Genomic DNA, 27962 nt, shown 5'->3' with positions numbered 1-27962 from the left:
TTAACAATATCAAGAGATTGGAAACAACTCCAAGTTCATCATTAAGAAATCAGATAATCAAGTACAACCATAAGCTAGAATGAAAGAAAAAGAAAGCATAGTACAGTATTCTACCATTTGTGTAAAATTAAATTTCAAAAAGCACAGATACTAAACACAATATGACATTTCTGGATTGGATCCTGGAAAAGTAAAGGGTAACAGCGGAAAAACTAGTGAAATTTGAGTAAAAGTTATGCAGTTTAGTTTCACAATATAACCTTTTGGATTTTACTCTCTGGGCATGTATTAGCTATTTAAAATATAAAATTTAATTTTAAAAAATCTCTGTGACTGAACTTATACCATCCATGATACCCATGTCCTTCTATCACTAATGAGGTACAGCAAGTATACATGTATTCCTACAACACTTCTAATACTTCCACTACTGCACCTAAATACATACCTGCCTCACCTACTAGATTTTAGGTCCTTAAAGGTAGGGGTCTTGTTGATTTATCTCTGTAATCAAAGAATCTGGAAAACACAGAGTGGGGCAAAAGTAGGTTTACAGTTGTGAGTACGAGAAATGCAGTTTATTCTTGTACTGTCATTTATTAATTACTGTATTATTTTCCATACAAACAACTAGAAACCTACTTTTGCCCTACTCTGTATTTGCCACATGGTAAGACTTCGACAAACGAGATTCAAAATTATGTTCTGGTCCAGTGATCTGATTTTTGATCAGGAAGAAATTTTGTATTCCAAATGTCCAAACAATCTTCTCGGGGTTTCCTTCGATCCTTGGTTCACAATGACATGGAAGAGAAAAGCAAGGGGCAGCGAAGGGTGAAGTAATAATTCTCACTGAGGATTTGGGTAGGAAAACAGAAAGAGACACTTCAAATAAACTATCCTGCAACTGAACTCTCTAACCATCTTGCTCTGTGCTAGAAGCTGCAGGGAACGTACAGATAAGTAAGATCCGGTCCTTACAGTAGAAATCAGGCATAATTAACTGAACGCTGACACTTGTAAAGGTGAAACTATGAAACTGCCTTGGATTTTCAAAAATGTTTTACATGAAGGCCTTTAATATGCTTTTCAAAAAATTACTTATTTTGCAATATAAGAAAATAATAAAACTCCAATTTAGACAAAGTTTTGGTTTTCTACGATGTCTTCTCAGGAAAAAAAAAAAAACCTCACAGGCATCATGCTAAAGAGTATTCAAAGAAAAAATTCTAGCCTCAAACTTCATCAATTACCTAATTTTCTAAGTATTCAAATACAAAAGATAAGTAACAACAGGAAATACTAGCAGGTCCCTGAATGGGCAGAGAAACACTAGTTTCTCAGGAAAGCATGGATAGTGATATCCCATCTCCAGGTAAAGTAACCTGGGGCAAACCTTTTGATCTTTGTGAATAACCGTTTTTCATCTATAAAATGAACAGATGACAGCTAAGACTCCTTCCTGGTCTAAAATGCTGTTAGCTCTCTCTTCCTTCACACCCCAAATATAAACTAAGGTCTTTAAGTCCTTTCATGTGAACAGACACACCAACACCGGGGAAGGAGCTGCCTGTAATACTTCCTCCCTATTCCCAGAAGGGCCTAACACAAAAACTAAAATATTTGATTACAAACAGATGCCATATAGAAGCAGTTCTCCACTCAACTCGATGTTGAAATTACATTAAAGTGTGAATGCTGTACAGTGAAATATCCTTTCAGTAGTGCATTCATTCATGTTTGGAATTATAAAAGCTTCTAACTTGGCTTTCATAGGATCTTTTATGGACTAGTCAGTCCACAAGTAACTTCTCCTCAAAGTTATCCTGGTATTTTCATTTTGTCCACCACTTTCCAAAGCGTAGTAAAAAGATGAGAGCATAGGGAAAGTTGCAGGCATACTCATCCATGTGCAAAGATATGAACTATCAGTGGACAGTTCTGTTCCAATTTGTTGAACATAATCCTTAGCTCTGACCTACTGGCTTGAAAGGTGACAGTAAAGGCAGAAGAAAGGTTTGTGAGCAGAAGCCAATACGCTGAAAACGTGGGGCAGTATTTACCGAGAATTTAATTATATCTGTCAGTTGACATTTTCTTTCAAAACACAGAAATAATATTACACTGTTAACAAACATAGTTTTCTTCTAAGGAGTTCCTTTCCCCTAAATAACCAGCATTTTAGGGTGTAGATCCCTTACAAATACTAATGGGGACACAGTAGAGTTTTCTAAGACATACGCAAGTAAGTTCAAATTTCCACAGTGTAAGATATACTTGAGTGAATATGAATAAGAAATAATATCCACCAGTGGGATTAGCCCTAGAAGCCTTCCTGAGGAAATGAACTTGTGTGTTTCAAAGGAGGAAAAGGTACCTGACAGGTGGCGAGAAGAAAGGGAAATTCCAGGCAAGGAAAATGTTGTGCACAAAAGCTGCCTCTGTGGTTTCTCAAGAAGCAAAGTCACAAAGTAATCTGATGTGTGGCAAAGATTATTTTAGTCGTTGGGACAAACCGAAGGAGGGTTAACTGGGTTATTTCACACTCCTGACCTCAGTTTTCTCATCTGCTACAGAAGGCGGGACTCGGTCACTTCTCTGGTCCTGGGCAGCTGAGAGCTCGCTTCCTAAGAGGCAGCACACTGGCACCCAGCACTCTTGCAACCCTGGGAGGCCTGTGGCTTATTAGCCCCATGAGATAGATGACAAGAGCAAGACCCAGAATCCCAGAGGCCTTCAGTTACAGGGTTTTAGAAATTAAAAGAAATATGTATAACTTTTGTATAGAAAGAAGTAGCATATGAAGACTGACAACCTCAAAACTCAGAGTTCCTGACCATAATCAATCAAAAATCATTTCTACATTCTTTTCTTAAGAGATCAAAAGAAGATGGAGCTGCACTGGTCTTCCCTGTCATGCCAGACAACCATTCAAAGGAAAGGAAAAGAGTATATACCATCTTTATTTTGAAGAATGTCCTTTAAGGGAAACCAAAGAAGGCATTGTGCCTATTCCTGCCCAGCAGGGGCTCTCATTTAATTATGTATTCCCTCTGCCTGTGGTGTCCATAATGAGGTGGGTGTTATGCTGAATATACAACACATTCTTTAGCCATTAGAACAGAGATTAGCAGTTAACTGAAGAGGCCTTCCAAACCTCAGAAGCAATTAAGACAGCCCTCACACCCAGCTTTACCTCCAATGCACAAATTCTCAAGCGAGGTGTTACTTTTATACAAAAGCTCAGCAGACGTTATCATAATTTACTTATAACTATTTAATTGCAGAATTCCCTATGTATAAATATATTCACATCTGGTAGCAAAATATAGTCCAAAAAAATAAAATCAGTCTTAAAGAAAAATGTCAAGACTAAATATTAGAACTTAATAAGGTCTCCTTATTTATTATAAACAAATCAGTTCTTCAAATTTAGCCCCTGCCTGTCCCATTTCTTTGGATAAACATGTGGAATTAGAGAACTTGTCCACTACTGACAGGAGTCCCCTGGTAAAACAATCTGGGGGCATCTACCCCACTCTCCCATGACCTGACAACTGCCTAGAGAGACATACGGCCATGTGCACAGTCAAGGACAAGGCTATTCTTTGAAGCCTTATTTGTAATCAGGACCCATCAAAAACAACCCAGAGGATCAGCAATAGGAAAACGGTTAAAAAAATAACAACGAGAGAATGTCCCATGAGTAGTCTATATAGCATCAAACGGCAGTTTAAAGGATGAACTAGATTTACATAAACTAACACGGACAGATCTCCAAATGTCACTGAATGAAAAGTTACTGATATTCAATGTAATATGTGATTTGTTTTTATTAATCCTCATATGAGAATTTGTTTTTATTAATTTTAGAGAGAGACAAAGAAAGAGAGACATATCAATGTGAGAGAGAAACATCAATCAGTTGCCTCCCATATGCGCCCTGACCAGGGATCAAACCCACAACTTAGGTATGTGCCCTGACTGGCAATTGAACCCATAACCTTTTGGTGTATGGGACAATGTTCCAACAACAGAGTCACCCAGCAAGGGCAATTATGTGAAGTTTCAAAATACAAAAATACAATACTCTTATATTCCAAACAGCAAATCAACAGTGTTTGCCTCTGGAACACTAGAAGGGGAACCAGGAAGCGGGGTAAGGGAATGGGGAGTTAACCTTATAGACTCATTTATTACTTCTATTAAAAAGTTAATTTTAAAAACCATATTGCAAGGGTTTTATAGGGTTATTAAGTGGCTTAGTATTAAAGAATAAGGTGAAATAAAGAGATCTCTGCAATCACTGCTGAATTTAAAGCTTGTCAAACGCATGAAGACAAACTACCAGGAGCAACTATAACATCGCAAATGAAGTAGGGGCTTTTCTGATAAAGAACAGCAGACTGTCAAATTCAATGGCCACATGAGCCTTCAGTTGGTATAACTGATTATTACTTGTGAGAGCATGCACACGTATTCTTTTTCCCAGGCTAGAAACTTGGCAGTAACTGAAAGAGAACCTAATACAGAAATGTTAAAATGTTAACATCACTAAACTAAAACAATCATGCTCCCTTTAATCCCTAGGAATTGTTCCCCACCCGGTAGCCTACATTGATGTGAAAATGCAAACTTAACTTTTTAATAAAGGTCAGTTTATGATGGCAATAATAAAGAGGGTCCCTTCATGAGTGGAATCTCCAGAAAGTTAGGGTCTAGATGGACAACATTTACCTCTTCTACTTCCGACCCTGTCAGAGAAACATCAGCCAGGTTGTGTTCTACACAACCATCATCTACCTTCCTCAGGGGGGGAAATGAACTCCCAATTCAGAGAACTGCATCACCAATATTATATCCATCCATAACAGAAGCTGGAAGTGAGGAAGGAAGGAAGGGAGGGAGGGAGGAAGGGAGGGAGGGAGGGAGGGAGGGAGGGAGGAAGGAAGGAAGGAGTTGTAACACATATCATTAATGTAAGATTTGCTTTAAATACAATCAAATGCATCTTTCTCACTTCTAATTACTATAATGCCACAAGATTTAACAGAAAATAAAAACTAACTGTGGAAGAGTAAATGTCCTCATTATATCGCTAAATATAAAAAATAACTTTTTAAATAAAAGTTATCCCAATTTTGCTTTTAAAATATATATGATTACATAAAAGAATAAAAATTTTAAAAATTAATAAAATGTTAGTAGTCCTAAAGAACAAATGACCTAGGTTCTTCTATAATAAGTTGTATGAAAAAAGGGAAGGAAGAGAAAATGTTACAGATTAAGAAAGAATTAAAAGAGCCCAGCCAGTGTGGCTCAGTGGCTGAGCATCCACCCACTGACCAAGAGGTTGCTGGTTCCATTCCTGGTCAGGGCGCGGGCCCAGGTTGCAGGCTTCATCCTCAGTGATGGGGTGTGCAGGAGGCAGCCGATCAATGTGTCTGCCCCACTAATATTGATATTTCTGTCTCTCTCTCCCTCTCCCTTCCTCTCTCTCTAAAAATCAATAAAACAGTCCTGGCTGGTTTGGCTCAGCAGTTACAGCGTCAGCCTGCAGACCAAAGAGTCAGGAGTTTGATTCCAGTTAAGGGCACATACAGTTGCGGTTCAGTTTCCTGGCTGGGTCATACAGGAGGCAACCAGTTAATGTGTCTATCTCACATCAATGTTTCTCACTTTATCTAAAGATAAATAAAAAATATCCTCGGGTGAGGATTTTTTTAAAAATTAAAATTTAAAAATAAAATAAATAAAAATCAATAAACATACTTTAAAACAGAAAGAAAGGCTCAAAAGAGAGGAATGCAATGTATTAATTCCACTTGGATTCAGATTCCAACAAACTAACTGTAACACTACATTTTTGACACAATGAAAGAAACTGAACATGGACTACAGGACTAGCTAGTAAAACATAGTAAATAATCATTAATTTCATTAAAGTTAATGATATTGTGACATTTTGAAAGTCATTATCTGTTAAATATACTAACTGAAGTATTTATAGGTTACATGGCTTAATATCTGGGCTATGTTTTAAAACTCCAATAAATAAATCAATCAAAGCAGGAAAAAGATGGACGCGATAAGAATGACAAAATGTCTGTAAACGTTGAATCTAGATGATGGGTCCCTAGGGCCTCACTGTACCATTCTGTCTACTTTTGGGTATGTTTGAAAAACCTCACAATAAAAAGTAAAAATGCTGGCAGGGATGTTATTTCGGGGTGGTAGAGACTGCGTGGTCTGGTGAGAACTGGTGGCTTTTACTTTGATCTGTGTGCCTTTAGAAACATCCGGATTTCATATAGTAAATATGAATTCCTTTGGTTACATGGAGAAACAAAGGTACTTCTTTTAATCGATGAATAAATGGATGGGTGTATGGATGGTTCTTTTAATGCCCACCTCCATGGATTGAATTCTCCCTCTATAGACACTGCAGTGTGTTTTACTTGTATTTCCACTACAGGCCTTTTGGTAATTTATTATAACAATTTTTAATTATGTCTTGTCTTCCCTCTAGAAAAACAACTTGATTACAAGGAGAATTTCTTTTTGAATTTTCTATCCCAAGCAAAAAGATCTCTCTATATAACAGGTGTAAAATAATTATTTACTTAATTGAATTAACTGTTCCACTAATAAATCCAGGGAGGAAACAAGTGGCAACAGAAGTAAAATGTCTTACTTCTTATAACTACAAAAGCGTCAAGGCTACAACATGCCCGGAGGTCCCCATACAAAGACCAATACCCATCAAATGTTACCCAATTTCTCAAACCATTTATTTTCCAATTAAGTGGGAGGGGAGGAACATCAGTCAGTAGCAGAAAAGGGTCATTTATTGAATTAAGTTACAGGCTTCAAAAGGAAAAAGAAAAAGAAAAAAAGACTCCATGAAAAGAAAATCAGTCCATTAGTTCCTCAGTAAGCATTCATTATTTCACCTCCTGAAGACCCATCCCCAGTACCCATCAGTCCACTTTCTTTATTAAGGAAACCGTTATGGGAAGAACACAGAGCTAGCCACGCTCTGAGACAAACGATGGTTTAGAAACATCCCTGTTCTGAAGAGGTTGACATCCGTGGAAGGACGGCACATACACACCTCTTGTGTTTTCTTTCTCATCAAGCTGCTGGAGACCTTGATACGTTTTGTGCAGATGTGAATAGTACCTTTTCTCAAGCCTATTCATCTCTCCATAATCTTGCTTAAAAATCATTTCCAAAAGAACACAATAAAGGCCTCCTCCCAGGAGCACTAAGACCTCCCAAAACATGGCATACTACACTTCATCACCATATGAGTTTAAGCTTATGTGCATTATTTTGATGAAAGCCACCAAATAACAGTGAAGATATTTACAACTTCTTTTTACATATAAAATATGCTTCGGTATTGACAAAAATTAAGATAAAGTCAGGTTTCAAAATAGAATCCCCACCACTAAGTTCCCCAAACCCTTTTAGAAACATCGGTATATCATGAAGAATTGGCAGATGCAAATTTCATCTCAAGTTCCACTGTGACCTGGTCCCAGAAGACAGGTCTTCAAACATACTCTCGCCCAGGAAGGGGAGGCAGAGCTTTGCACAAATCCCCACCTGACCTCTGCCCACATTCAAACACACAGTTCAAGTGCTTGCTTCTGTTTTCTGATTCCTTACTTAACACTTTTGTTCAAGTCACTCCTATTAGCAAATTTTAAATTAACTACACAGTCAAGAAAGTGGGTCACATGGTAGCATCATAAAGAATCGCACCCATATAAAACCTGGGCTCAAAAAAATGACTACGTGTGAACTAAGAAATAAGGCACTCTTCCAAGACAACTGACTTCAATTCCTATTGCTGTGTGTTCTATTTGCCACTAGTATGAGTTTAAAAGAGGCAACTCTCTATTTGATGTGGACAGTTGCACTCTAAATTTCTGAAGAATGTCAAGATAAGAATTCAGTGAGAATGAACTGTTCTTAGGGAAGAGAAAAAGGGTATGATGGCATTAGTAAATGTGAAGGGGTTATATCACAGTTTTGCAGGCTGGTAAAATGTTTGCTAGGCTAAAGATTTCATAATTTTCTTTTTTAAGAACAAAGAAGGCTTTGCATAATAAACAAGCATAGTGAAATAATTCTGAGGTGACCTCAAACCATGCCAAACTCAATTCAAATTAATCATGGCCAAAGATAAAAGGAAATCTCTACAATCATCCCTTTGCTACTGTACATTTTTAATATTTTCATATTATACTTAGCATTTAGTTCATACAATTTCATCTAGTATTTATCTTAAAAAGTCATCTCCATTTTGTACCCTCAGTGCCACCATGAAACTTCAATTTAGTTTGATCCAAAGAACCTACCAAGTCTACTCCAGGTAAACAACTGAGTTATATTCTTCCTAGAGGTAGAGTCAAAGTCCTATCATTATTTAGTCTATTGTTTTTTATCACTGGAAACTGCACTGGATGTGAACAGCTAGCTCTTCTTTTATGTTTAACGAAGATATAATTTGTTAGAACAATGAGGAGAAGAGAGGGTGAACCCTATCAGTGGACTGGAGGGGGTAAGGGCACAGGTGCACAGGCGGGACAGACAGGAAGGGGAGGTTGTCCAGGCTTCCATCCTTAACCGACCTCTGAATCTGCCATAGGCATTCTATTACCTTGATGACCAATGGAAAGCACTATCAATATTAGGTTTCTTGCTACCACCACATATAACACAAGAAAGGTCTAGGAGAATGCACTAACATGAATTTCTTTTCTTTTTTCACTTACTAAATGGTTGGAACTTCGCATAAAACACCAAAAAGCTTGACTTTACTTTTGTGGATTCTACCAGCAAACTATCAGTCTAAGTAAATGTGATCAGTGTTATTCTTTCTTATTTTATTTTCACAAAAAGAAAGAAGTAGAGAGCTTTTAAAAATTTCCTCAGTTAGCCCTGGCCGGTTTGGTTCAGCGGTTAGAGCGTCGGCCTGTGGTCCGGAGAGACCCGGGTTCGGTTCCCGCTAAGGGCACGTACCTCGGTTGCAGTTTGTCCCCGGCCCTGGTTGGGTTGTGCGGGTGGCAACTACTCGATGTGTCCCTTTCACGTCGATGTTTCTCTCTCTCTCTCCCCCTCCCACATTATCTGAACAAAAAAAAAAAAATGTCCTCGGGTGAGGATAAAAAAAAAAATTTCCTCAGTTAAAATCTGAAGCCTGGAATGCAATAACTAAACTGAAATAACAGACAAATTTAAATAATATCTCACCTACCTACGGGTACATAATTATCTACACAAGAAAAGGAAAATCCAAAACAAAAATAGAATACTTGGGAAAATGCTTAAAACATATAAATTAGTCAGATGTCATTATCAACATTATTCTATGTTTCTTGCTGGGTATTTACAAAAATATAGCAATTTAAAAAATTTTTAAAGGGAAGGGGAAAAGTGTCTTTCTAAATTCAATTTTATAATTCTAAAACAATACTACTCAAAAATAAGTAAATTATAAGAGCGACAGATTTAATAAGATACACATAGAACTACATATAAAAAACAAAGTTTTGTGGGGTGGGTGTTTGTGTGTGTGTCATCTTGGATTCTTGTGTTTTGGAGGAAAGTATTTGTTTTAAGTGTCCCTTAAATAGAGAGCACTTAGGAAAGAGTACTGCACATTTAGAAGGCCAAGGAAGGGTCTTGCCACCAGCAGGTCTAGAAAACTGTCATCGTGGCCTCCCTTGTCTCTTGTCTGAGTAGATCTGAGCAAGTCTGAATGCCTGAGAGAGGAATCTCCCACTGACTTAACAGATATACAGTACTAGCCTCATCAGATACTACTGCCATTAAACATAAAGTGATTTAAGTCTCAGGTTATTAAACTAAACAACTAATTAAAAAGACAAGGTGTAGCTACTACGACATCAAAGCTTAAACAAGCCTGGCCTCCTAATAAAACTAAAATTCAGGTATATCAGCCAGCAGTTACTTATTTAAAAGTGTTTAAACACCGTAAGACATACAGAGACTGCACTGACAGCGCACATTTCTACAAGTTTCCAGGAGGAAAGAAAACAAACCAATCTTGAAAACAACTTACAAGACGGAGGTGAAAACCACTGGGCGATACACACCGATTTTTCTCCTTTCGGGAAGTCCCTGAGCTACAGCTGCCTTGGTGGGGCGTGCCTGCAGGCTGCTGCTCACCGCTCGGGATTCTTGACGGTTCTGAAGGTGCTACACTCCCAGAGACAGTGTTTCATGTGTGTAGCTAATAAAAAATGTGGGCTCTTCATGGATCAAAATCACAGAGCTCTAAAATTCCTTCTTAGATTTCACCTCTATTAAAAAAGAACGACGCTGGGAATGGTGAAATAAGTGCTACCAGGAAAGTGTCCTGATGTCGTTTGAAACATTTTCAGAGATAATCAGTCCCCAATTTCTCTCACTGAAATTCAAGGGAGGTCAGAAATAGCAAACCACTTTGAGAGCAGTGCTCCAATGACCCAGAGGGCTTCAGGAGAGAAGCTCTAAGCTCTGCACAAAGGTTTAAGGGGGTGAGATGCTCAGATAACCTTGACCATCCTCCAGAAGAGCTGACTCCTTAGGCAACTGGCTTCTGCTCCTGACGAAGCAGCCAATCAGAAAAATCCCAAGACCTTTGTTTCAGCATCTGGCTGAGATGAAGGTTAAATACAAAGTAAGAAAGCCAAAGAAACCTTCACAACCTCAAACCACTTGTTTTATCTGAATTTACAAGTTTAGCATATTATAGCATTCTCAGCCTGTAAAAAAGTCTCTTTTAAACAAAGTAAGCTGTTATCTTTCTCAATGAGAACACCCTTTTACAACCAATTAAAATACGTGAGAAATGCCCACTAACTCAAGCACCAGGACAGGCGTAGGACAGAACTGAGTTTCTACCTGGCAGCACCCAGGCACCATCACTCTAAGAGCAAATGGAAATGTCAAATAGCAGATCATCCAACCTCCTCTCAATTTTTCAGGATGAGCTTGGTATTCCAAATTATATACTAATGCATCAGAGTTAACAAATTCTTATTTAGAACATGGGTTGAGGTATAAACTCCTCCCATCACATTTTAATAAACACAGAAGCCCAGAGGTTAGAACCTCCGCCTGGAGACCAAAGGGTCTCCCGGGTTTGATTCCTGGTCAAGGGCATGTACCTGTGTTACAGGTTCGATCCCCAGTCCTGGTCAGGGTCGTTCGGGGAACCAACTGATGTGTCTCTCTTACATCGATGTTTCTCCCTCTCCCTCCCTCTCCTCCACTTTATCTAAAAATCAATGGAAAAATATGCTCGGGTGAGGATTAACCAAAAACAAAACAAAACAAAACAAAACAAAAAAACCAGAGATTTCTCGAGATGCATTTACTATGGAGTAGAAACATAAGTATGAACAAAAACTTCATATTATTAATTTAAGTAGCCAGAAAAATATCCGAACTATTTTATCTATAAAGATGACAACTAAAACTTGGACAGGGGTGTCCCCCCTTCTCTGTGTTGATTTCTGCCTCTCTGAAGTAAAACAATGAAGGAGGAAAAACCAATGGGGAAAAATATAAGATCCACATTTGCTAAATCAAAATTTGCTGTCAGCAGCAGGTCTTCTAAGAATGAACATCCAAGTGGCATTCCCCTCCCCCAGGGTGACCTTGTGACTGACCCACCAACTCACCCTTCTCCACTTCGAAGTTAGTAGTAAATCTTGCTTTTGAGTCCAACTTGAGGTATTCTCTCAAAATCTAGATTAAAATGATTATAAGCTTTAGTATAACAAGGTTATTTTCAAAGTTTGTACCTCATAGAAATAAGGGAAGGGGGAATCCTTGCTACAAATCAAATCAAATCAAATCATAATTGCGAAATTTATATTTTACCTCTAAAACCCTCATTCATTTGTAAATTATTTTTGTGCAGTTCAACACATTTAAATTCAAGTCAACTAATAACCACTTCCACTTCAATAACAAATTCTTAAAACTGGCTATTCAGCATCTAAACAAATGGGGAGAAACCCAAGAACCTGTATGATCAGCACCCCCCACACAAGGTGATTTCGATGTAGTGAGCCCATCATCTGCCTATGGCAACCACTGTTCCAAACCAGTGGTTCTCAACAGGGGGCAATTTTGCACAAATGTGACCAATATTAATCATTTACAGTACATGTACATATTCTACAAATATTAAAACAAATCAGACTATTCGTGTCCATATGAGCTTTCTAAGAAACCAATTTTTGCTGACGTAAACAGTATTTCAAATTATATAAACTCCCAAATCCTGTTCCCAAACTTATAAAACAGAAGCTAAGCATAAAAAAGAACCAGAACTTAGTCTCACTCAGATATTCCCAATTCCTGGCAAGGACAAGAAGAAAAATTCCTCTTCCCAGCCTATCACCTTGGATATTAGGATACCCATCTTTTATTCAGCCACATGCAAAGGTACTTCACAGCTTACTTTAACTGCCTGCAAAATGAGGATTACTGCGGGACTACCACGTCCCCACACTACGCTCTCCTGCAGCACAGCAGGAGAGAGCTCAGGACGACCTTGCCACAGGTCTTTTCCGCCCTACCACAATCAAATGGTATCAACATCAGAAGAAAACTTTGGGGAAACCAAACCTATAAAGGATACTCTAAGTCAGATACCACAGACAACAAAATTTACATTTTTTTACATAATCGGTAAAGGTTGCACCTACAGAATGGATTAAGAAACTTTTAACACTCAAAATATATATAGGGTGTCCCCCAAAAACTGTATACACAACTTTGAAAAATTATAAAACCAGTGTTTATTAAAATACATTTCATTTTCAAAATATAATAGAATCTACAGACACCCTGTATACATTTTTTGGGACACCCTGTACATGGTTTTGTTCATCGTAATTAGTGAGCTTTATCTGTTAACGGCAAAAGGCACCAGATGTTACCAGCAAAGTCAGACCTCAGTCCTTGAGTTTGGCTAAGAAAGAATTCAAAGCCAAGAACTCAAATATAAGTGAAGTTTATTTAGAGAGTCACAGAGATAGAAGAAGTGAGCCAGGTGGGCTGTGTGAACTCAGGAAACAAGTTACAGAGGCAAAAGAAGAGCCCTTGGAGCTTAGGAGAGAGAAAGCAGAGGTCCACCTGGAGGGAAGAAGGGGGAGGCAAGGCAGGGTGTGACCAGAGAGAGAGTGCACACCTGAGGGAAGAAGGGTGAGGAAAGGCAGGGTGTGACCAGAGAGAGAGTACACACACCTGAGGGAAGAAGGGGGAGGAAAGGCAGGGTGTGACCAGAGAGAGAGTGCACACCTGAGGGAAGAAGGGGGAGGAAAGGCAGGGTGTGACCAGAGAGAGAGTGTGCACACCTGAGGGAAGAAGGGGGAGGAAAGGCAGGGTGTGATCAGAGAGAGAGTGCTCACACCTGAGGGAAGAAGGGGGAGGAAAGGCAGGGTGTGATCAGAGAGAGAGTGCTCACACCTGAGGGAAGAAGGGGGAGGAAAGGCAGGGTGTGACCAGAGAGAGAGTGCACACACCTGAGGGAAGAAGGGGGAGGAAAGGCAGGGTGTGACCAGAGAGAGAGTGCGCACACCTGAGGGAAGACGGAGGAGGAAAGGCAGGGTGTGACCAGAGAGAGAGTGCTCACACCTGAGGGAAGAAGGGGGAGGAAAGGCAGGGTGTGACCAGAGAGAGAGTGCGCACACCTGAGGGAAGAAGGGGGAGGAAAGGCAGGGTGTGACCAGAGAGAGAGTGCGCACACCTGAGGGAAGAAGGGGGAGGAAAGGCAGGGTGTGACCAGAGAGAGAGTGCGCACACCTGAGGGAAGAAGGGGGAGGAAAGGCAGGGTGTGCTCCAGAGAGAGAGTGTGCACATCTGAGGGGAGAAGGGGGAGGAAAGGCAGGGTGTGCTCCAGAGAGAGAGTGTGCACATCTGAGGGGAGAAGGGGGAGGAAAGGCAGGGTGTGTCCAGAGAGAGAGTGCACACCTGAGGGAAGAAGGGGGAGGAAAGGCAGGGTGTGACCAGAGAGAGAGTGTGCACACCTGAGGGAAAAAGGGGGAGGAAAGGCAGGGTGTGTCCAGAGAGAGAGAGTGCTCACAACTGAGGGAAGAAGGGGGAGGAAAGGCAGGGTGTGACCAGAGAGAGAGTGTGCACACCTGAGGGAAGAAGGGGGAGGAAAGGCAGGGTGTGATCAGAGAGAGAGTGCTCACACCTGAGGGAAGAAGGGGGAGGAAAGGCAGGGTGTGACCAGAGAGAGAGTGCTCACAACTGAGGGAAGAAGGGGGAGGAAAGGCAGGGTGTGACCAGAGAGAGAGTGTGCACACCTGAGGGAAGAAGGGGGAGGAAAGGCAGGGTGTGATCAGAGAGAGAGAGTGCTCACACCTGAGGGAAGAAGGGGGAGGAAAGGCAGGGTGTGACCAGAGAGAGAGTGCGCACACCTGAGGGAAGAAGGGGGAGGAAAGGCAGGGTGTGCTCCAGAGAGAGAGTGCGCACATCTGAGGGAAGAAGGGGGAGGAAAGGCAGGGTGTGACCAGAGAGAGAGTGCTCACACCTGAGGGAAGACGGGGGAGGAAAGGCAGGGTGTGCTCCAGAGAGAGAGTGTGCACATCTGAGGGAAGAAGGGGGAGGAAAGGCAGGGTGTGACCAGAGAGAGAGTGTGCACACCTGAGGGAAGAAGGGGGAGGAAAGGCAGGGTGTGCTCCAGAGAGAGAGTGTGCACATCTGAGGGAAGAAGGGGGAGGAAAGGCAGGGTGTGCTCCAGAGAGAGAGAGAGCGCACATCTGAGGGAAGAAGGGGGAAGAAAGGCAGGGTGTGACCAGAGAGAGAGTGCACACCTGAGGGAAGAAGGGGGTGGGGAAAGGTGCCTGTACTGGATCTTTCATCTCAAGAGGTTTATCTGTTTTCCAAAGGTGGGGATTTCAGGGGAGGTCTCAGGAGAGGCTCTCAACAGAATATTCATCAGCTTTGCAGGTGTGTCCTTTTAGGGCCATGGTCTCTGCTGATTGGTCTACTGATTGGTTGACACTGGAGTCGGGGGTCATTAGTCATCGCAGCTGGTCCTGAAGTTGGCCATGGTGACACTTTGTCTGATTTTGCTGTTTTTTTAGGTTTGGAGCTGAAACACAATTGAGGCCTATCTCTACTATGACGAAAACTCTGATGGGGGTGGGTGTAGGGTTGCACCTTTTTCTGTGGGATTTTCCTGGAGTAGAGTGATTTGTCTAAAATGTTTTTGGAAGACTTCCGGTCAAGATGGCGGCGTAGGTAAACGCGGTATCGCGTCCTCCCACAACCACATCAATGTTACAACTAAACTACAGAACAACCATCATTCAAAACCGCCTGAAATCAAGCTGAATGGAAGTTGTACAACTACAGAATTAAAAAAAAAAAAAAAAAAGCAACTACTTCCAGACTGGTAGGAGGGGTGGGGTGGCGCGGCGGTGCAACGGGCTGGTCCCACACCCACGTGTGGTGGATAAAAATGAGGAAGCTCCCGCAGCTGGGAAGATCCTCCCTGAGGACTGAGGGGTCCCCGTCCCACACCAGGTGCCCCGCTCAGGGTTCCAGTGCCAGGAAGAGAATCCCCATAACTTCTGGCTGGAAAAACCAGCGGGAACTGAGGCTCAGGGAAGCTGAAGCGGCTGGAGCCCCAGGCAGCTCCTTAAAGGGCCAATGCACAGACTTATCGGACTCACTCCCTGTAAGCTCGGAGGGGAGGCAGCTTGAGGGGCACCAGAGACACACAGGGAAGAACTGAGCTGTTTGGCACTGGAGCGAGGGCTGGAGAGGGGGCTTCCTCGGGGACAAACGTGCTATCAGAGGACTTTGTTCCTTTGGTGAGCCCTTCCCTGGGGCGGCAGCCAGAAGCCATATCTGGGACTCCAGCAACCTGGCTCACACTGGTAGCCCCGCCCTGCTGACTCCCTGAGGCCCCGCCCCACCCAACTTTCAAGCCCACCCAAGCTGTTGCCACTTGCTTAACCATAGGATTGGCCTGTCTTGGATCCTGCTTCAGGTTTTTCCTAAATTCTTTCAAACGAGCATCGGGTCTCAGCTAGCCCCATACCTCTCATTAAGTAATACACAGAAACAAACACAGGGAGGCAGCCAAAATGAGGAGACAAAGAAACAGGTCCCAAATGAAAGAACAGAACAAAACCCCAATAAAAGAACTAAGCGAAAGGGAGATAAGCAACCTAACAGATACTGAGTTCAAAATACTGCTTATAAGGATGCTCAATGAACTTAGTGAGAACCTCAGTGAACTTAGGGAGGGCCTCAAGAGCATAAAAAAGGACCAGTCAGAAATCATGGATACACAGTTAGAATTAAAGGAGGCATTAATTGAAATAAAGAATAATTTACACAGCTTCAATAATAGAGTATGTAAATCCAAGGAGCAAACCATCGATTTGGAATATAAGGAAGCAAAAAATCCCCAATCAGAACAGCAAAAAGACAAAAGAATCCAAAAAAAATGAGGATAGTGTAAGGAGCCTCTGGGACAACTTCAAGCGTGCCAACATTCGCATCTTGGGGGTGCCCGAAGGAGAAGAGACAGAACAAGAAATCAAAAACCTACTTGAAACAATAATGGCAGAAAACTTCCCTAACTTGGTGAAGGAAACAGACATACAAGTCCAGGAAGCACAGAGACTCCCAAACAAGATGAACCCCAAGAGGCCCACACCAAGACACATCATCATCAAAATGCAAAAGGTTCAAGACAAAGAGAGAATCTTAAAAGCAGCAAGAGAAAGGCAGCTAGTTACCTACAAGGGAGTACCCATTAGGCTGTCAGCTGATTTCTCAAAAGAAACTTTGCAGGCCAGAAGGGAGTGGCAAGAAATATTCAGAGTGATGAAAACCAAGAACCTACAACCAAAATTACTCTATCCTGCAAAGCTGTCATTTAGAATTGATGGACATATAAAAACTTTCCCAGACAAGAAAAAGTTAAACGAGTTCATCACCACCAAACCGTTATTATATGAAATGATGAAGGGTCTTTTTGAAGAAAAAGATAAAATGTATGAACAAACAAAATGGCAATGAATACATATCTATCAACAATGGAATCTACAAACAAAATGAACAGGAAGAACAGAAACATTCTCATAGAAACAGAGAACATTTTGTTGGTTGCCAGTTGGGAAGGGGGTTGGGGGAATGGGTGAAAAAGGTGAAGGGATTAAGAAGCACAAATTCATTGCTAGACTGACAAACCTCAAAGGGAAAGGGGTTTGGGGGGTGGGAAGAAATAAACCAAAGAACTTATATGCATAACCAATGGACACAGACAATAGTGTGGGAAAAGGTGGGAGGGGGGCGGGAGTGGGGAGGAGGGGGTCAATGGGGGAAAAATGTGGAACATCTGTAATACATTTTACATCCAACAATAAAGATTTGGAAAATAAATAAATAAATAAAAAATAAATAAAAAAATAAAATAAAATGTTTTTGTCTTTCTAGGCTTCCCCCTCACTGACCCTTTAGTTAGAGAGAGCAGGCTTTTTCTGATGCTGGATCAGAGGCAGGGATAGCATTATATGAATCTAATAAGAAAATAAACTGAGGTTAAAGGGAGCCAGCTTTACTACTCTTACAGGAAAGGGAAGGGTGAAAACAGGAATGAACTCTGTGGTGGTGTGGAATTCAGGGTGTCTGTATGAACTCACGGTTTTCAGCATCCAAAGACTGAAAGAAAGAAAACAGTGTGTGTCCATAAATGGCTGCCACCCACAAGACCCCAACCGGGGCCGAGGACAAACTGCAACCGAGGTACGTGCCCTTAGCAGGAACCGAACCCGGGTCTCTCTGGACCTCGGGCTGCCGCTCTAACCCCTGGGCCAAACCGGCCAGGGCAAAGATGACTTCTTAATGTCCATCAATGACTAAGAACAAAAAAAGCAAAATAATGTTATGGCCTTCGGACCTTCCTTTCTGTTAAAAAAAAAGAAAGGCCCCAAAATTACTAAGAAGGTTGGGAAATATTTGAGCATGCTATGAAATTTAACCCCTACCTCCATTTTTCTAGATTTAAATTGGTCTTTAAATAAAAACTAATCATAAAATTTCAAAACATAAACACTTCATTTTTTTCCCTCTCTCTCTCAGCAGTAAAATATATTCTGTTCCAAAAAAGAAAGGTTGCTCAATTTCCTGTCAAAAGCAGTCCAGAGAAGGCCACCTACACTGCAGAGGCAGCGAGAGCAACGCTGCAGGAAAGCCTGCAGTGTGGGTGGAACGAAGTGCCACGTCGCTGCGCTCCGGCTTTTTAACAGCTTCATTCCTTGATCCTTCTGCGGAACATGGAAATTAGTGTAACTGCTACAGAGAAGTTTTCTTCCAACCTATTTAAGGAAGAGAAGCCTTCTGATGGACTTCCGTTCTACCACAGAAAAAAAGGTGTGGGTGTGGCTGGGGCAATTCAAGGCCTTTAACCATGATTTTCAGCACTGAGGGGAAAACACAGATCCTACCCACCAGACAACTGACAGGAGATGTTCTCAGAGAGAGACGGTGCTGTGACAACGAGCCTTCTCCCCACAGCCATCCCACCACCATTCCGAGCCACATGCATTTTAGAGTGGGACCATCTTGGTCCTAATCTGCCTAAGCCTAAACCTTTGGGGCTAACCATTCACAGACACAGGCATGAGTTGGCTAGATCATGGATCAGTACAGCATCACATTCGCCACTCACCGATCCAACTCCCTTACCTTGCGGATCCTTTCTGAAAACCAAATTCTAAGACAGCAATCCACCAACCCCACCCTCCTCACTAAAACCCGCTCAGTGCTGAGGCAGAAGCAGCGCGGTGATAAAGGAAACAGCTCACCAGTGAACTGAGGAGAAAGAACAGCACAACAAAGTAAGGGCAAATGAAAGGCAGCGTTGTCGGAGAACGGTGACACAGTAAAACGCCACATGTTTGTGAACCATACTTTCCCATTGAAAGCAGCAGTCTGTTACAAAGGCAAAAGATAGGTAGTGAGAAATAAAGATTGGGCAGGGAAAAGAACATATTAATGAGGTGATGGGAAATATCTAAAAGCAAATTACCAAAAGACAATCAAGATATAACAGGAAGCCACGCCGGCAGGCGACGGCAAGCCAAGACTGCACAGAGAAGCAAATCCTCGAGCCTTACAAATGGTTTGTTTGATAAGCAAACAAATATGAACTAAGTCAACTAACAGAAGGGGGATTTTGTTTTGTTTAATAATCTCAGCCCAACCTACAGAAAAAGAAGTTGCCAGACTAGCACAAATAACTCGACTTCCCTGAATCAGTTGAGAGAAAGTAGCAACATAAAGGCCCGTCACCCCTCCAGAGTTTACTGAGTAACTTCTACACACAAGGACACAAAGCTACAATAATTATGACCATCAAAACCCAGAAATTAAAACTGAAATAGTACCATCAACCAATCCACAGACTAGATTTGACTGTCTTCAATTATCCCAATGATGTCCAATCCAGGATCCGATCCAGAATCTCACATTGCACTTAGTCTTCACATCTCATTAGTTTATTTCAATCTAGAGTTCCTTAGACTTTCCTTACTTTCAGACCCTGACCATTTTGAAGATACCAGGCCAGTTTTGTAGACTGTTCCTTAATCGGGGTTTCTCTGATACTTTCTTATGACGAGACTGAAGTTACGGCAGGAATACCACAGAGGAGCCCTCTCATTCCCCGACCAGGTGATACACTCTTTCAAACTTTTCCCTGACTGGTAATGTGAACTTGCATCACTTAATGAAGGTAGTATCTGCCATGTCTCCCCACTGTAAAGTTACTCTTCCTCCCTTTATAATTAATAAGTATTTTGTGAGGTGATACTTTTAGACTATATAAATATCCTATTTCTCAATGGCCTTTTGCCCAATACTTTGTGTCCATCGATAATTATTGGCCAAATTAATTATTCTGTGACAGTTGCCAAAAAGTGATTTTCTATTCTGATCATTTCTACCATGTGAGTGAGAAAATTGGTATTTAGAAACCATGATCTGCCCAGCCAGAGTGGCTCGTTCACTGAGCATTGACCCGGGCACTGAAAGGTTGCCAGTTCGATTCCCAGTCAGGGTACGTACCTGGGTTGCAGGTCTGATCCCCAGTTATACAGAAGGCAACTGATTGATGTTCCTCTCTCACATCGATGTCTGTCTCCCCCTTCCTCTCTCTACATATGTAAAATAAATAAATAAAATATAAAAAGAAAGAAACCAAGATCAGAGTGTGCTTACTGCAACTGGGTTGTCACTGTTCCAGTTATCTGAGAAACAAGCACATTTATGCACACACACTTCTTTCTTTCAGTCTTTGGATGCTGAAAACCGTGAGTTCATACAGACACCCTGAGTTCCACACCACCACAGAGTTCATTCCTGTTTTCACCTTCCCCCTTCCTGTAAGAGTAGTGAATCTGGCTCCCTTTAACCTCAGTTTATTTCCTTATTAGATTCATATAATGTTATCCCTGCCTCTGATCCAGCATCAGAAAAAGCCTGCTCTCTCTAACTAAAGGGTCAGTGAGGGGGAAGCCTAGAAAGACAAAAACATTTTAGATAAATCACTCTACTCCAGCAAAATCCCACAGAAAAAGGTGCAACCCCACACCCACCCCCATCAGCAAATGGCAAGTCAAGAGCTCAAAGCTCTCCCTCACCTGGGCTGATGAAGCACTCCTATTAGAGACTACACAGAAAGGGGCAAAGTAGTTTTACAGTTGCCAGTATGGAAAATAATACAAGAACAAACCCACGTCTGACTCAAATCCTCCACAAGTCCTCAAACAGAAAGAAGATAGCAGGAGAAAGGGAGCTAGGATTCTGAGGGTCAGATTCCTTCTGTGCCTCTGAACCATTTCCCGAATGGTTTTCAGAGTATGGGCAAGCCTAGGCCCAAAACTGGGGGTGGAAAATCTTCCTGAAGAAAGGGAAAGGAAGGGGCACAATCTGGGCCATACTCGACACTGCAATATAAACAACCTGTGGGGAGCATTTCCCTCACCATCCATAGGCTACAAATTCTGGTTCAATTCAGTCACCAAATAAAATCTCTTCCCCAAGGGCCCTAGGAAAATCTTATTACTAAGTGTTGTTCTTGAAATCTGGGACAAGGGAAAGAAGACTAGGAACCCACTCATGAAATTCCAAACACAGCTGATGATGAAACTATAAATCACTAAGCACACAGCACGGGCCCTTTTTAAAGAATCTCTATAAAGGGATATTGCAGAACACCAATACTTCTCTGAATAAAAGACCAGATATCTTGGGAAGCTTAAACACCCCTCTACTACCTGGGTGTGTTTTACAACTGGGGAAACCCAAAAAGATGAATCTCCATAAAAAGAAAATAAAAGCAAAAAGATAGTGTATTTGTCTTCTCAAAAAGTCAGAAATAACTTATTCTGGTAGGAATATTTCCGGAGTCTATTAAAGTCATTACGAACAACTCAAATGCCACCTGGAAATGTTTCATGGCCAGCACTAGTGATTTTGTAATCACAGTTCATACTTTCTTGTCTGTCTTTAATATGGAATAAGTTTTTCCATGGTTGATTTCCAGGGAATGGGGCATAAACTGAATCAGAAATAATTTTTTTTTTTTTTTTTTATCCTCACCCAAGGACATTTTTCCATTTTTTGTTCAGGTAGAGTGGGAGGGAGAGAGAGGAACAGAGAGAGAGAGAGAGAAACATCGACGTGAAAGGGACACATCGAGTGGCTGCCACCCGCACAACCGACCAGGGCCGGGGACAAACTGCAACCGAGGTACATGCCCTTAGTGGGAACCGAACCCGGGTCTCTCAGGACCGCAGGCCGACGCTCTAACCGCTGAGCAAAACCGGCCAGGGCTGAATCAGAAATAATTTTTAACCTAGTCCTCCCCCCAACCAAAAAAAACTGTTTTTGCTAACTCTTATCTTCCCTCTCCTGTCAACCTTTTCTTTCCAAAGAGGAAAACTAGGCCTAGGCCACAGACCAAAAGCAATAAAAGGACATGTACAAGAAAGGACAAAAATAATGCAAATCTGGTGTGAACTGCATGCGGTAGCCTAGAACTATCTACAACACGTCAAGGTTAAGAAATGTAAATCACCCTGTCGATACAATAAGCATATGAGAAGCACACACAGAAAGTAAATCCTGTAAGATAAAAAGGAAAGGCATTTAACAGAACTCTTCAGGGCCAGGGACTTTTTCTTTTTTCTTTTAAGCTTTTTACTTTCTTGATGAAAAGCAATCAGGTACTGTTGAAATCAGCATCCAGCATTAGAAAGACAAGAGAAGTTATCCTGAGGAATTCTGAATAAAGATAACAAACTGGATAAATTAATCCATAGGCACTTGTTTCTTTCATCCTACTGTTTTAAGCTTACATGATCACAAGACAAGCAGTAATTATCCTTGAGAGATAAGGAAGAACAGCCCACCTTTAAAAGAAATTTAAAATATAAAAATAAATCAGAAAAAGAAATGTACTGTGTTGACATCTCAAAAAAAAAGGAGCCTGGCCGGTTGAGCATCGGCCTATGCACAAAGGAGGTCCCGGATTCGTTTCCCCATCAGGGAAAATGCCCCGGTTAGGGACTTGATCCCCAATGGGAGGCGGCGTGCAAGAGGCCTCATCATCATAGATGTTTCTGTCTCTCTCCCTCTCCTTTCCTCTCTCTGAAATGTAAAAAAAAAAAAGGAAAATCTTGAAACATATTAAAGAGTTTCAGTGTAAACTCCCAGATAATAAATTCTGCGTAAAAATCAATATAGCTATCCTCCCAAACTAATGTAATTTATTTATTATTGAGACAACCCACTTATCAAGGGACTGTAATTTTTTTTAACACGAATGGATTTAACAACTCATGAAGACACAAGGAAAATGTTCTTCCTGGTAAAGTACATACCAATGGTTCTTTGATCCCAAGTTGTACAAACTACTTCTTATTCTTCTTTGCACCTGAAATTCTAAGAATAAAAATTCTATATAGACAGAGAGAGGCAAGCAAATAAAGTGGCTGTAGCAGTGATGACAAAAATAAGTAAGTCCTTTTACAGGCTTATTGTCTTCATTTTGAGGCTTCTTCAACTCAGTTAAAGTCACCTCTATCTACCCATGAACTTGAACCAAAAATCTAGGTTTCCTTCTCCATTCCTTTCTTTCACACTCCACCCATATCCATTCTGTCAAACTCTACCTCCTGAAGACAATTTGAATATTTCACTCCTCTCCATCTCTCCACTGTCACCACATTGGTCCAAGTCACTGTTATCTCGAAACTAGACAACCGCCCCAGATTCCTCATGATCTCCTTTCTACCCACGATCATTTTCCACAGAGTAGTCAGACTTACTTCTTTAAATGTTTACCTCTCGAAATGGCACCCTTCCAGAACAGACAGTCCTAATCCCTCACATGAAGGTACAGGCTCTTATGATGTGCCACCTACTCTTCACATTAAAGTCACTTTGGTTATTAAAGTGACAAGAGGATGTATTAATGGCAAGCTCATGGCTAAAAAAGTAAACAGATCTTTAGAAAGTGAGCTCTCACTGACAAAATCAGAAGCCACACTGCACAGTGCTGCTGACCACGGACACAGGCATGGAGGGAAACTGCTGTCACATACAGGAAACAGATGGGGTGGATAATGCAACTAGATAATCAACTGCCTCCCTCTTCCCTTCACTAGAATTCAAGAAACACTCAGTTAATGAGGAAACAAACTAGAAATGCAGGAGTCCATAGCTGAAGCAGGACTTGCATACACATCATGGAGCATGTTATGAGCATCGCAAAGTGGTTAGGCCTAAGCGACAAAGAAAATTTCAGCTATGTGTTTCCTTATTCTCAAAAATGACTAGTATGTCATAGCCTCAATTAAAACTGAGATCCATCTGTACCCTCACCAGCCAAGCAAATCAGACCTTAATTGAGGTGTAAGTATTGGCTGTGTTTAAAAACAAGTATTTACGCCTGGCCAGTGTGGCTCAGTTGGTTGAGCATCATCCCATGCACCAAGAAGTCACTGGTTCCATTCCTGGTCAGGGCACATGTCCGGGATGCGGGCTCAATCCCCAGTGGGGGGTTGTGCAGGAGGCTGCAGATCAACGTTTCTCTCTCATGGATGTTTCTATCCCTTTCTCCTTCTCCCTTCCTCTCTTAAAAAAAAACAAACCATATTTAAATAAATAAATAAAAACAAATATTTACTTTGATTCAAACCTTTCTTAAACATCATGGGGGTATGAGGCTCTGAGCAAAAAGCTGCAGAGTTCCAAAGATCACAAAGGTATAGACTCTCCCTTTGAAAAGTTTACAATCTAATTCATGGGGAAATATAAATAAAAACAGCAATAATATAAATCAAAGCATTGGTAGGTACAACTTCAAGGATGGCAAAGAACATAAAGGTTAGAGGATGAATTCAGCGGGATCAAGGAAGAACAACAAATAAGTTTCCAATGAGCCAAGAAGCAAACAGAGGAAAAGCATTGCGGATAGGAAACATAATAAGACAGAAAAGGCTGCTGTGCACATAGTGTTTGAGTAAACAAAGAGCATACACCATGGAAACACATTTTAAATACCAAATACACAAAGAAACACTTAAACCCCGAAGGTTACATGAAAGTTTTCCCTGAGAGCCACAGGAGATGAAATGGCTTTCCTCTCCATTCAATGCCTGTCATCCAGCTTCCGCCTTGCCCTTCATAAAGCCAGGGAGCCAGACGCCCACTTCACTATCACTTATGGCACCCAGCACTCATGTGGATCAATCGCCATGCAATTACAGAGAAGACCATCAAACCCCCATCTTAACGACATCAGTTACCAGCACGTAGCATGCCCTTGGCAGTTAGTGTTGCAGTGTGAGCGATCACTTTCAGATACAGAGAAGTATTCAGATGAAACCAGGACAATTTATAATTCAATCAGGCAGCCGAAGTATAAATGAGCATTTTTTTTAACCTACAGTGGTGCTAATGCCTTGTTACGCTTTGTGATCATGTTCATTGTACAAGGAGAGGTAGGCTAGCAAACTGAGTGAGTGTGTGAGTTTTCCTCCAGTTTTATTGAAATATAATTGATGTACAACATTGTATTAGTTTAAGGTGGACAATGGTTGATTTGATATGTATGTACTGGGAAATAATTACCACAATAAGTTTAGTTAATATCCATGTCCTCACACATTCCAAATAAGTATTTCTTATTGCAAAAGAAAATGCTGTAATTCTATGATGAATTTGAAAAGTTAACTTTATATACAAAAAATAATTAAGAACTTTCAAATAGTGCCTAAATTGGCAACTAACTTCCAACACATTAGTCTAAATAACTGCAATTAAATTTTAGTTATTTTATCCCATTTAGGCCATAGCCTTTCAAGAAAAAAATTTCTATGTAAGAATTTTTCACACCTTGTAAAGCAGAATGCAAACATTGCTACCTTAGATGATAGAACTGCTTCATCATGTACTTATATAAGATGTTCAAACAAAGTGAAATAGTGGCTTTTACATTTACAAGGCTACCTGGACAAAAGAAAGTCTGAACAGGTGCCAATAAAGCATCCCTAACAATCCGACTGCAAAGAAAGTAGTTCATTGACTGGAACATCTGGAAGGGCCAGGAGAAGGGCTGAGGGATTGGTGTTGGAAGGCTGAAACCACTCCTCGGAGTTTTTAAACAACCACTAAGGAGCTGAGATTACCCTACGGGCAACAAGGAACCACCAAAGGTGTATTAGGGGTTGTCACAATCAGAACCAAATGTGCATGTATGTGTATGTGCAAGCAAACACACACACACACATACACTTTACTTCCCTCCCCCCAGGGAATTTCAACAGTGATGTGGAAGAGCCTGAAAGAGGAAAGGCGCTGAATAAAGAGGTGCTGGTGTCAAAGGTGCTGCTGTTTTCTGGGCGAGAAATTGGGCCTGAACCAGGAGAGTCGGCATAGTGAAAGGAATTAAGAGAGACTTAGAGATAAAAATGACAACACTTGGAAAACAAGTAAATGTGGTGACATAAAAATGGAACCAACATCAACTAAAATCTCTGTTGTTACGAACTGGAGAGCGTGGTGCTGTGCTGTCCAAGCGAGGCCCTGCACCACACAAAGCGACATTCCTCTTAAAAGTAATATTTTTATCAAGGTTACATTTACCTGATCTTTGAGATTTGATTATTTTTATCTTTAACACGGTCTGAAATCATCCATTAGCCACAAAGAAACCAGCCTAGAAATAGCCTCAGCTCTAAATGCGCATTTTGAAATGTGTCAACTTAGATCCGTCAGTAGATAGCTAAGATTTATCAAAAGATACAATATATTCTAAAAAAGAAACACTCCAAAAATGTGACAAACTCAAGTTTCTCCATAGTGAATCGCATCTGCCCAATGAATTTATTTCATAACAGAATGTTTCATGTTCTACTTAATGAGTTTTAGCATTAACTCATTATACAACACTTTAAAATATAGTACCTTTTTTTAAAATTTTTTTTCTTTATTAAATTTAGAGAGAGAGGAAGTGAGAAGGAGAAATAGAAACATTGATGAGAGAGAACATCGATTGGCCGCCTCCTGTATGGCCCCCAATGGGGTTCGGGCCCACAACCTGGGCAGGTGCCCTGACTGGGAATTGAACCAGCGACCTCTTGGTGCATGGGTCAAGCTTGGCTTAACCACTGAGCCACACCAGCCAGACAAAATATAGTACCTTTTAAAATAACACATGGAAGCCCCAGCCAGTGTGGCTCAGCGGTTTGAGTGTTGGCCGGTGGAACAAAGAGTCGTGGGTTCAGTTCCCGGTCAAGGGAATGTACCTGGGTTGCAGGTTCGATTCCTGGCCCCAGTCAGGGTCATTCAGGAGGCAACCAATCGATGTGTCTCTCTCACATGGATGTTTCTCTCTTTCTCCCTCTTCGTCTCTCCCTCCCTCCCTTCCACTCTATCTATAAAAAAAAAAAAAAAAATCATGGGAAAATATCCTTGGGTGAGGGTTAACAAACACATATCTATAAATAAATAAATAAATAAATAAATAAATAAATAAATAAATAAATAAAATGGCGCATGTAATATATGGTAAATTATTAACAATGCTACTCAAAACAAAAGTATATACACAATGTAATCAGTGTCAACACCTGATACAAGAGCTAAAATGATATTTTCACACAGAAATTATACCATTTTTATCATACCACTGTCTTTTTCTCTGCCCAGATTTCCTGAGTAATACTTGACAAATAAAATTGTAGGATATTTAAAGTGAACAACTTGATGATTTGATATACAGGGTGGGGCAAAAGCAGGTGTACAGTACATGGAACTAGGAGTTTATTCTGGTATTGTTATGCCCCACCTTGTACATACACACTGTGAAAGGATTCCCCTCTTTAAGTTAACTACTACATCCATCACCTCACATGTTTACCTTTGGGATGGGATTTAAGATCTACACTCATTGAAAACTTTAATTATGCAATCGTGTTATCAACAATAGTCACCATGCTTTAATTAGATCCTCAGACCATATTCATCTTATACCTGAAAGTTTGTGTCCCGTGCTGACTTGTTATTACTCAAAATCAGGGTAACTGACCACTTAGACCAAGAACCTTTGTGGAACCTGCTGGTTTCTAAAGATGAACAGACTAATCTTGAACTGTGAAGAACACAGAAACCCAAGTCAACAATTCAAAGTACAACCATAAATGAAACACAGAGACAACAGTTGGTCAGGGCCATAGATACTAGGTGAAAATGGATGGGCAAAAGAAACTAACACTTGTTGAGGGCCTCCTGGAAGTCTGGCACTGGGCAAAGAAATCTAGATCCTCTCTCACCTCATCCTCCCTGTATAATGAATGAGTGAACCTCTGGATAACTCAGTATAAGCTGCATGAAAG

The 27962-nt window shown here is 41.0% G+C and overlaps 1 protein-coding gene across 1 annotated transcript in view; it reads right to left on the bottom strand.

Moving 5' to 3' along the window:
- Positions 1–27962, bottom strand: part of SIPA1L1 (signal induced proliferation associated 1 like 1) — a 355546-nt gene that overhangs the window by 273533 nt on the left and 54051 nt on the right. The window contains exon 6 of the mRNA XM_036252572.1: positions 11703–11769. The gene's annotated coding sequence lies outside the window, so the exon portion shown is untranslated. The remainder of the gene's footprint in view (positions 1–11702; positions 11770–27962) is intronic.

Source organism: Molossus molossus, unplaced genomic scaffold (assembly GCF_014108415.1).
Source record: "Molossus molossus isolate mMolMol1 unplaced genomic scaffold, mMolMol1.p scaffold_m16_p_1, whole genome shotgun sequence".
In the NCBI taxonomy this organism is placed as follows: Eukaryota; Metazoa; Chordata; class Mammalia; order Chiroptera; family Molossidae; genus Molossus; species Molossus molossus.
This window is presented reverse-complemented; position numbering and strand designations above follow the sequence as displayed.